Genomic DNA, 9,746 nt, shown 5'->3' with positions numbered 1-9,746 from the left:
TAGTAGTAGTAGTAGTAGTAGTAGTAGTAGTAGTAATAATAACAATAAGAAGAAGAAGAAGAAGAAGAAGAAGAGAAGAAGAAGAAGAAGAAGAAGAAGAAAAGAAGAAGAAGAAGAAGAAGAAGAAGAAGAAGAAGAAGAAGAAGAAGAAGAAGAAGATGAAGAAGAAAAATGCCCTGATGCAGTACCAGACAGTGGCTCTCATGGTTTCTGATCTTAACTGATTGGAAGTGTTATCATGTACATTGTTTTGTCTTGGTATAAAAGATGGCCTACAGTAAATATTCTACCACAGATGTGCTTGTCAGTTGTTTGACCATACCCAGTTGAGCATGTCCATTGGTGGTTGACAATATGTCCATCTCTGATCACGAGCAGAAGTAGTGAGAGAAAATCATAGCCATGTATTGAGAAGAAGTCTTTGGGGTTTGAATAATCCACCTCTGGAAACATGGGTGTTTCGTTCAACATCCTTAAACGACCCTTATCCAGGGACCACAGATATTCAAAAAGTGGCTGGAATAGTAGGACAATATTATTATTAATTGTTGCTACTAACCGAGATTGCTACAGAGGTTACTGTCAGTGATGGAGAATTTCATTGTGACGCTTTCAGCCTGAGATTGAAATATACAGGGTTGGCCAAAAGTCACCCGACAGTAAATCAAAACCATTTAATTTCAATATTTATTTATGTTTAACAACTGAATGAATTTAATAAAAGCATCTAGATATGAAACATCATACACGTTTATCCATTATTCACAGACTCTTTGTGCATTGCCATATTTGTAGTATTTTTCAATAACAAAGATTCTCTGTTGCAGAGTCAATTTGTTCATGTTTGTGGGTTTTAAAAAACCTGCAATTAGAACAAAAATAATTATTTTATATGAGACTTCGCTAATAAATAGACAAAAATTGTTATGGAACATAGAATGCATGTGTTCTTGAGCCCTTGGCTCATATAGTTGCTACGCATCGTCGTACACGATAAGACAAATAGCTTTGCTAGGCAGCAAATCACCAAAGATGCTGGTAGACAACAAGCATCTTTTGGTACAGTTCAACACGTCTCTGCTCATAGCCATTCTCCATGGTACAATTTAAGGAAGGAAAAGAAGAGGCATGTGAGCTATTGCTCTTAGCTCATTCTTATTTAAAATATGCACGCACATGTACTGTATATATATATATATACACATAAGTGTATGCATAAACATATATCTATACACAAACATATGAATCTATCTATCCATCTATCTATCTATCTATCTATCTATCTTCTATCTATCTATCTATCTATCTATCTATCTATCTATCTATCTATCTATCTATCTATCTATGACGTGTTCCCACACATTTTCCGTCAATCAAATTCACTCAAAAGCCATCAGACGACCCCCACCCCCGGGCAATAGTAGGAGACACTTGTGGAAGGTGCCATGCTATGCTATAGTAGGAGACACTTCCTTAAAGTGCTGCGCTATGGGACAGAACCCGAAACTATGTGGTAGTAAATAGGTTATCAAACTGAACGTCTTTCATCGGCAGTAATCTCTCTAAAGAAACGTTTAAAAAAGCCCGTACATCAGATTCCTTACGAAAAAGGAAAGTATAGAGTTATCTCCCCGTGATTTCTGAAACTTACACTTGGACAAAGAGCCATCATACTACATGATCAAGTAAGTCTAGATCATTTAGTACGATAATACTTTTTGTACTCAGCTGAATAATTGCATCTAGTGAAAACCTCGTGTGTTCAATGAAAATAACGTATGGATTACTTTCCGGTACAATACAATCCTCTCTTCATCTATGTTGTCAGTGAAAATCTCTAAATAGTATCAGTGAATTACCATATTCCCATGAATAAACATAATACTGATAGATTTATTGAGAATCCTTTCTCTTGATTATAAATCCCCAAACATTTTTATTAGAGATATTCAACGTATCTATTCCTCTACGCTCCACATTGAAATTTAATATGATCATTCACTGACCAAGCATTGCTATTAATACATAGCCTCCGAGAGTACTAATTTAGCTTAACGTGCGTAACAAATCAAAACAATTTGGTATCTTTTGGATATCTGCAAGAAACCTTATGGGACTGGTTATAGCGTAAACCGTTCAGAAAATATATAAATTTGGGGCAGTATCGGCAGCGTATTCTAATACCACATCGGAACTGAACCAAATAAAGATTTCTTAGTCGATAAACTCTTAGCATTGTACAACCAGTAAATCATGCTTGCGCATCGAGATAGCATTTTTCATATCTCATTTTACAAATAAAAATCACCTATCATGATTAAAACATACTTAATTACATACATATATGCTTATTGGTATACATACACATGCACAAATAGTGCATATAGTATGAATGTATACACTGAAATATTCATGTACATAACTTTATATCTGTAAGGTTTATATATTTATGTTTATGTACTTTATCGCAGCAACAATCCACATATATTTTAGATTATTTCTGTCTATATTCTCAGTTTTATATTTCCGTTATTTCTGTCGACTGTTACTGTTGTATTTAACAGACTCTGAATTAGAATGTATTTATAATATATCTCTTGATATATACTAAACTCTTTAAATGGTAGTAATACCTGCAATTCTGGAAGCGAATAATCTTTGTACAGTAAACTTAATTTATGACACATTGGTCTGAGTGCTACTTAAGATATAAGTATCTAAAAGCTGGATTATATTTCAAAATTATTCCCGTCAGTAATTTAGATAGCTTTAGTAAAACTCTTGCCAATTTAGTATAGCAATAACTTAATTATTCTTATCTATGATGTTCTCCCCACACTACATATACATACATACCTAGACACATACATATATATATATACATACATAATATCATAATATGTATATGCGCCTATATATATAAATGTGCATTTATATATATATATATATATGTATATATGTATGCACGTGTGTAAGTGATTTGGGAACACTGATTCACAAGAATGAAATTAGGTATGTGATTATGCATATATAAGGATATATATATATGTGTGTGTGGGGGTGGGTGGGTGGGTGTGTGCGTGTGTACATGTGTGCAGATAGATAAATCATTATAATTATCCATCATTCTGAAATAAGTGGAAGGAACATATTCTGATACTTATATCACTTGCACATTCTCTTAACAATACACACATATATATATATATCTATCAATCTATCTATCTATCTATCTATCTATCTATCTATCTATCTATCTATCTATCTATCTATCTATCTATCTATCTATCTATCTATCTATCTATCTACCTGTCTGTCTGTCTTTGCATATGTATATGTATGTATGTATATATATATATATATATATATATATATTATATATATATATATATATACATATATATATATATACATATATATATGTATATATATACACATATATATATATAATATATATATATATATATATATGTATATGCAAATACGAAGATACATAAATACATAGATGCATAGATTCATATATATATATATATATATATAATATGCATATACATACATTTATATATATGTATACACACACTCACGCACATAGCAATATATAATCTTAGACAAATATCGATTTGTATATTTTTTTATCGTGTAGATATATTTGTATATCACTCTATGACTGTGTGTGTGTGTGTGTGTTTGTGAGAGTAAGTATGTGTGTGTGTGTGTGTCTGTGTGTGTGTATTTGTAACTATGTGAAGTATGTGCGTGTTTTAAAGCAAATACGCAAGAGTGAGATGCTTTTAAAAGATTTAAAACCTATTGTGTGTTAAGAGAGAGTACTTGAGTTCTAACGTGTTGTATTATTATTTCATTAGTTCTGCTATTGTGATATTTAACATTAAAATCCTTGGATCTGACACTGGCATTGTTTATCAAAACCACTTTAGTTTACAAAGCCATGTTCATAGACATAGAAACCGAATCGTTGTGGTGGGGTTTACGTTAACCACAAGAGCATTAGAAAGCAGCTATTGAAAACGAGAAGCATATCCAGAGTTTGATTTCCATTTGCAGAAAAATTTTCTAACGTTCGACAATTTAATGATTATAAACTAGACATAACAACTAAATATACGCCAGTCACAACAACAACAACAACAACGGCAATAGTAATAATAACAGTAACAATAAGAGCACCAGAGACTGTTGATCATGATCATGAGAGAATACTACTTCAGATCTGTGTAAAATATCCATTAACGTCGATCAAATAACCACGAATCAAATAAATAAAAAAAAATATGATCTGTTGAAAGATAACTGTGTAAGTAACGCATTAACTTTGAGAATTTTTATTGGTTTATATCTCTCCATATAAATAATATATTGCAAATGTCCATCTTGTCTGTAAATCGCCACTACGTATAACTGACACCATCGATGCATGAGTCAAATCAGAAGCAGACATAACATTTGTCTATCACAAAGAATAAAAGAAAAACGAAATGAAAACAAATGAAAACTTTATTATTCGACCCAAGGTTAAAAGAGGAATACATACTTCAAGTTTAATGTATGTGAAGCACAAAACAAATGGACCTTGCAAAACTTCACATCACCAAAAAAATAAGTTAGCCAGTATCAGAGAGCATTATGAAACTTTAACAAGGCGCAGGCATGGCTGGTGGTTAAGAAACTCACTTTGCAGTTACGTGATTTCGGGTTCAATCCAGCTGCATACCTACCATGGGCAAGTCTATTCTACTATAGTCTAATGTAACTACCTTTGTCACCTCACACAAAATAATTTAAAGATAATTTTAAAAACATCCTTTTTGCAGAAGTTCCATAAAATCAGTATCAGACGTTGACTGAAGAAGATTCTGTTGTGTAAAACCTTATCCAAACTGTAACCATCTTGGTAAACCTTTATTGTTGTTGGTTAAAATGGTAAGCTGGTAGAATCGTTAACAAGTCGGACAAAAACGCTTAGCGGCATTTTATTTGTCTTCATATTCTGAGTTGAAATTCTGCCGAGGTTATTGTCATCTTATCCTATAGGCGTAGGAGTGGCTGTGAGAATTGTGTTTTTGAGGAGGCGTAGCACCTCCGCAAAAATTTGTTTGTGAAAGTGCCCTGGAAGTTCCTTGGATTTACCACAGGCAAGGAGTACGAAGACAGCAAGTATTAATACCATTTGTGGATTACCAGTTTGGATTACTAGTAGCAGAATTGTGTTGTGTTGCCATTTTGGACTATCTTCCTTCGCTCTTTCTTCTCTTGTCTGTCTTTCTGATCTGTTTTGAGTTTTTTTATAGACTTTCATTTGGACATTTGGACTTTTGTTTGTGAATTATTATTTTGTTTTGGCTATCAACATGGCAACTATGAAACCCGCTTTGGAGTGGCAAAGAATGGTTAAAAAATTACACGGAGAGACGGTGGTGTTAAGGACCTATTCCAAGGTCCTTGACACCATCAAGGTCTTCTCTGAGGAAGAAATTGAGGAGGAGTTGGCAGACTATCTGCCAACTGTTAAGTTTATCCGCAGGGGTGCGAAGTACCGAACTGTGTGCGTACTTTTTAACACCCCTGCGGAAGCTCGTGATTTTGCAACCACGCCTTTGGAGGGGGGGAAAATCTTGTTTCTCTCTACTTATGGCGGTAGAGGGTTGACAAGAGCTTAGGTGTGTGGGCTGCCACCCGGTATAGAGGCCAAATGGACAGAAGACACTATCCGTCGGGGCCCTGCCAGGCTCTTAAACGTAAAAGTAATGCCTGCGGTCGATTGGGTCGGGTCAAAAGCAATTTTGACCCTATGGGCCCAATCGGCTGAAGATCTGGTTTTACCAGATTTTTTAACAATGGCCGGTTCCAGGTACTCGGTGATGGTTGAGGGACGCCCCCTCAAGTGTCACCTGTGCCTGGAATCGGGCCACATAAGGCCCCTGTCGCCGGGACCAGGCAACGGTCCTGGAACAGTTAAACGATGAAGAACTCCCTGTTCCCCCAACGGAGCACCCTGCTCCTTCATTGGAGGGAGAGAGGGAGAAAGTTGAGGGGAGGTAAGCCCCTCGAAAAATGGAACAAAAAGAAAGAAGGTGGGCAACAATGGTTGCCCACCGATGGATCTCGAGGCGGCGGGAGAGAAGAAGAGGTCTACGGACATGCCGGAGGAACCTCACCCCCCCTGCTGTGAAAAAGGGAAAAAAGAAGAAAAAAAGAAAAACGGGGCATCGCCGGCGGCGGCATGCCCCGAAACCCCTTTGGTGGGATTGCCACCGGAGGGAGAGAAGATGGAAACCTCGCCGGTACGATGTGTGCCACCAAGCGAGGGAGTGGAGACCCCTCCCGATGTAAGTGTGGAAAGATATGAGTTCTTCTATCACAGTGGAGGAGCCATTGATAATTATGTGGAAAATGTCCTTCAGAGTCGGGAACTAATGGAACCGACATTTATTGACAGACCAGAGTGGCCTCCGCAGGTGGCTGCTCTGTTACTAGAAAAGAATGAGTTATTTCATACATCAGGCTCCTTCCCAAGGGAGGATTATAGATTACTTTATTGGTACCTCGACTTGCGGATACAGGGGTGTCTGCAGGTCGCAAGAGAATTAATCGGGAACTTGAGGTAAGAGGTTCATCGCCTCAATATGTGTTTTATTATGTTTTAAATTGTAATGGACTTCTTAGTCCCAACAATTGTAAAATATTGTAAATTGTAAGAGGGTTATTACCTCAAGGTGTGTCTTTTTAAAAGAACAATGTTATAGAGAAGCAGTGGGTCGGCGGGCGCTTTCTGTCTTCTCCCATCCTTATCATCTTGTATTATTATCATTGGCCTCTTCAATGTCTTGTCCACCTCGCAAAGCTACCCATCTTTGTACTGCCTCTATGGCAAATGAAATGAAATAAAGTAGCTTGCTTACCAACCACATGGTTCTGGATTCAGTCCTACTCCATGGCACCTTGGGCAAGTGTCTTCTACTATAGCCTCGGGCCGACCAAAGCCTTGTGAGTGGATTTGGTAGACGGAAACTGAAAGAAGCCAGTCGTGTATTTATATGTAAGTATGTGTGTATATGTTTGTGTGCCTGTGTTTGTCCTCCCCAACATCATTTGACAACCGATGCTGGTGTGTTTACATCCCCGTAACTTAGCGGTTCGGCAAAAGAGACCGATAGAATAAGTACTAGGCTTACTAAGAATAAGCTCTGGGGTCGATTTGTTCGACTAAAGGCGGTGCTCCAGCATGGCCACAGTCAAATGACTGAAACAAGTAAAAGAGTAAAAGAGTATACTTTTAAGATACTAGTGCAAATATTTTTTGTTTTCTGAAGATCCTTAAAGTGGTCTGAAAAATTAAAGATGGGAGTTCATAGGAGAGTTCAATATTATCCATAACCGAGAAGAACTATCTGCTATTTCCGCCGTTGCTTTTGTCTGAGAGTGAGAAAAAAGAAAAAGTGGTGTTGTCACTTGGGCCACTTGTAAGCAAATGTCCAAGTAACAAGAGACATTACTTTCATTGACTTTTTCGATATCAGACAAAGAGCTTTTAAATATTCATCAATTCTTTGAATATTCTCCAATTTTTTCAATATTAATCAATTCTCAAAGCAATTGAATTTGTTTAGATCTCTTACGAATTCTCCTAGAGATTAACCTACGCCCACGTAAACCATCACTTTTCATTGGATCCGGACGTTTTCTTAAGTCGAGAGGAGTTTGTTTTAGACGGGCATTTTTAGAAGTAACAACATTCGAATATTCATTCCGATTTTGAATCAGTGTTACGTTTTACGATTGTCAATTAACAATCTGCTACATTGCTCGCGGCTTTTGTCTATACAGATAATTTCCATTCCATTTTAGTATAGAGTTTATATTTTGCTTCTTTAATGTGTTATATAAGAATTTCATAACACGTCCTCGAAGATAATCTCACTAATGTTTACTTTACGGTCTCTATTTTAAATCAGCTTGCTGCTATGAAAATAGAAAACTAATTTTTGTTTTATCTTTGTTTTCTTCTTCTTTGAGTCAATTTATCTTCTTTATCATTTGCATTAGATATTTTGGTAATTCAATAACAGAATTACATTTTTCTAGATAGAGATCCCTGCTTCCCAGACTCATATTAAATATTTTCTTATCAGACATGATTTAACTATTATCGTTATTGTTTTACTTTAAATATATGTCTGTGTGTGTTCAATTTATTCACATTGACCAGTTCAGTTTATTCACGTTGCTTATAGTATGCTGTTGGAACAACTAAATTATTGATGTCTGTTATTTTCTTATTTACATCCTATTTCGACAGTAGACTATGAAGTTTCGTGAATTTGTGTAAAAAGCCCTTTATTTGAATTGCTGTTCTTTATAACTTAACAATGAATATTGGACAAAATAAATTAGAAAAAAATGGTAAGATCAATATTTGATATTCGATATGTATTTGGTTTCTTTTCAATAATCCCATAGAATGAGCACAGACTTCGCCACTTTTTTGGTGTAGATGTTTATTAGTTTTCCAGACACGTGAAATTGTTTCCAGACACGGGAAATAGTAAGTTATTACAATACTACAACAACAACAACAACATGAAGAATAACAGTTTTGAGAAGGTAGTTTTACTTAACTGAATCATCTCCAGTCAACGTTTGATATTTATTTTATGGAATTCCTGCCAAAAGAATGTCTTATAAAACATTTTATGAGAAGTGGCAAAGGACATTTCCGTTACCTTTGTAATGTTTTTGAGCTGGATGCAGGAGGTTTTAAAGAATAGAAATTCTAAAACAAAACAATAAAGAAGGATCAGGAAGATATAGAAAGAATGGTTCGAGAAACAGTAGACGTTGGGGGAATTTATAATCCTTTCTGCTGTAGGCACAACGCCAGAAGTTTCTGTGGGGAGGGGGATAATCGATTACGTCAACCCCAATGTTCGACTGGTACTTATTTTATCAATCCCTAAAGAATGAAAAGCAAAGTTGGCTTCGACGGAATTTGAACTCAGAATATAAAGATGAACGAAATGCCGCTAAGCATTTTATTCGGCATTCTAACGAACGGTTCTGCCAGCTGAACCCCTTAGTCAGGGAATGTATAAAATATTGGTAAACAAAGTTTCATATGTCAACCTTTCCTTCATCTTTTACTTGTTTCAGTCATGTAACTGTGGCCATTATGGATTTTAGTCGAACAAGTCAACCTCAGTATCCATTAAAAAAAAATTCTGGTACTTATTCTATCGGTGTTTTTTGCCGAACCGCTGACTTACTGGGGTGTAAACAAACCAGGTCGGTTGTCAAACGGTAGAGGAACAAACATAAACACTTATACACACATACACAAGGAGTTCCGTTCAGTTTCACTTTACTAAATCTATCCACATGATGGCCGGCCTGGTACTTTTGAAGAATACACTTACTCAAAGTGCCACGCAGTGGGACTGAATCCGAAACCATGTGGTTGCGAAGCTAACTTCTTAATGCACAGCTATGCCTACGAATTACAAAAATGAAGTCGTTAACAAATAGCTTTACCAAAGAATGACGATCCAACAAGAGAACCTCTACCAGCTAGAAATAGCACTAAATCACCATAATATATATTAACCTACCGTTAAAGGAAACATTGTATAACGATTTTCGTGGAGGGTTACAGCTTGTACGCCTTTGATCATCACAGTATCACAGTATCAACAGACTTCGCCACTTTTTTGGTGTAGATGCTAATTAGTTTT

The 9,746-nt window shown here is 36.0% G+C and overlaps 1 long non-coding RNA gene across 1 annotated transcript; it reads left to right on the top strand.

The window, feature by feature from the left end:
• The first annotated feature begins 745 nt into the window (after positions 1-745).
• Positions 746-8,136, top strand: LOC118764413. Its single transcript, XR_005000227.1, has 4 exons — positions 746-923; positions 1,612-1,615; positions 7,446-7,457; positions 8,125-8,136. It is a non-coding gene; the product is annotated as an uncharacterized LOC118764413 (long non-coding RNA).
• The last annotated feature ends 1,610 nt before the right edge of the window (positions 8,137-9,746 follow it).

The sequence above is a fragment of the Octopus sinensis genome, linkage group LG8, assembly GCF_006345805.1.
Source record: "Octopus sinensis linkage group LG8, ASM634580v1, whole genome shotgun sequence".
NCBI classification, from domain to species: domain Eukaryota; kingdom Metazoa; phylum Mollusca; class Cephalopoda; order Octopoda; family Octopodidae; genus Octopus; species Octopus sinensis.
Note: the sequence above shows the minus strand (reverse complement) of the source record. Positions and strands in the feature narration are given on the sequence as shown.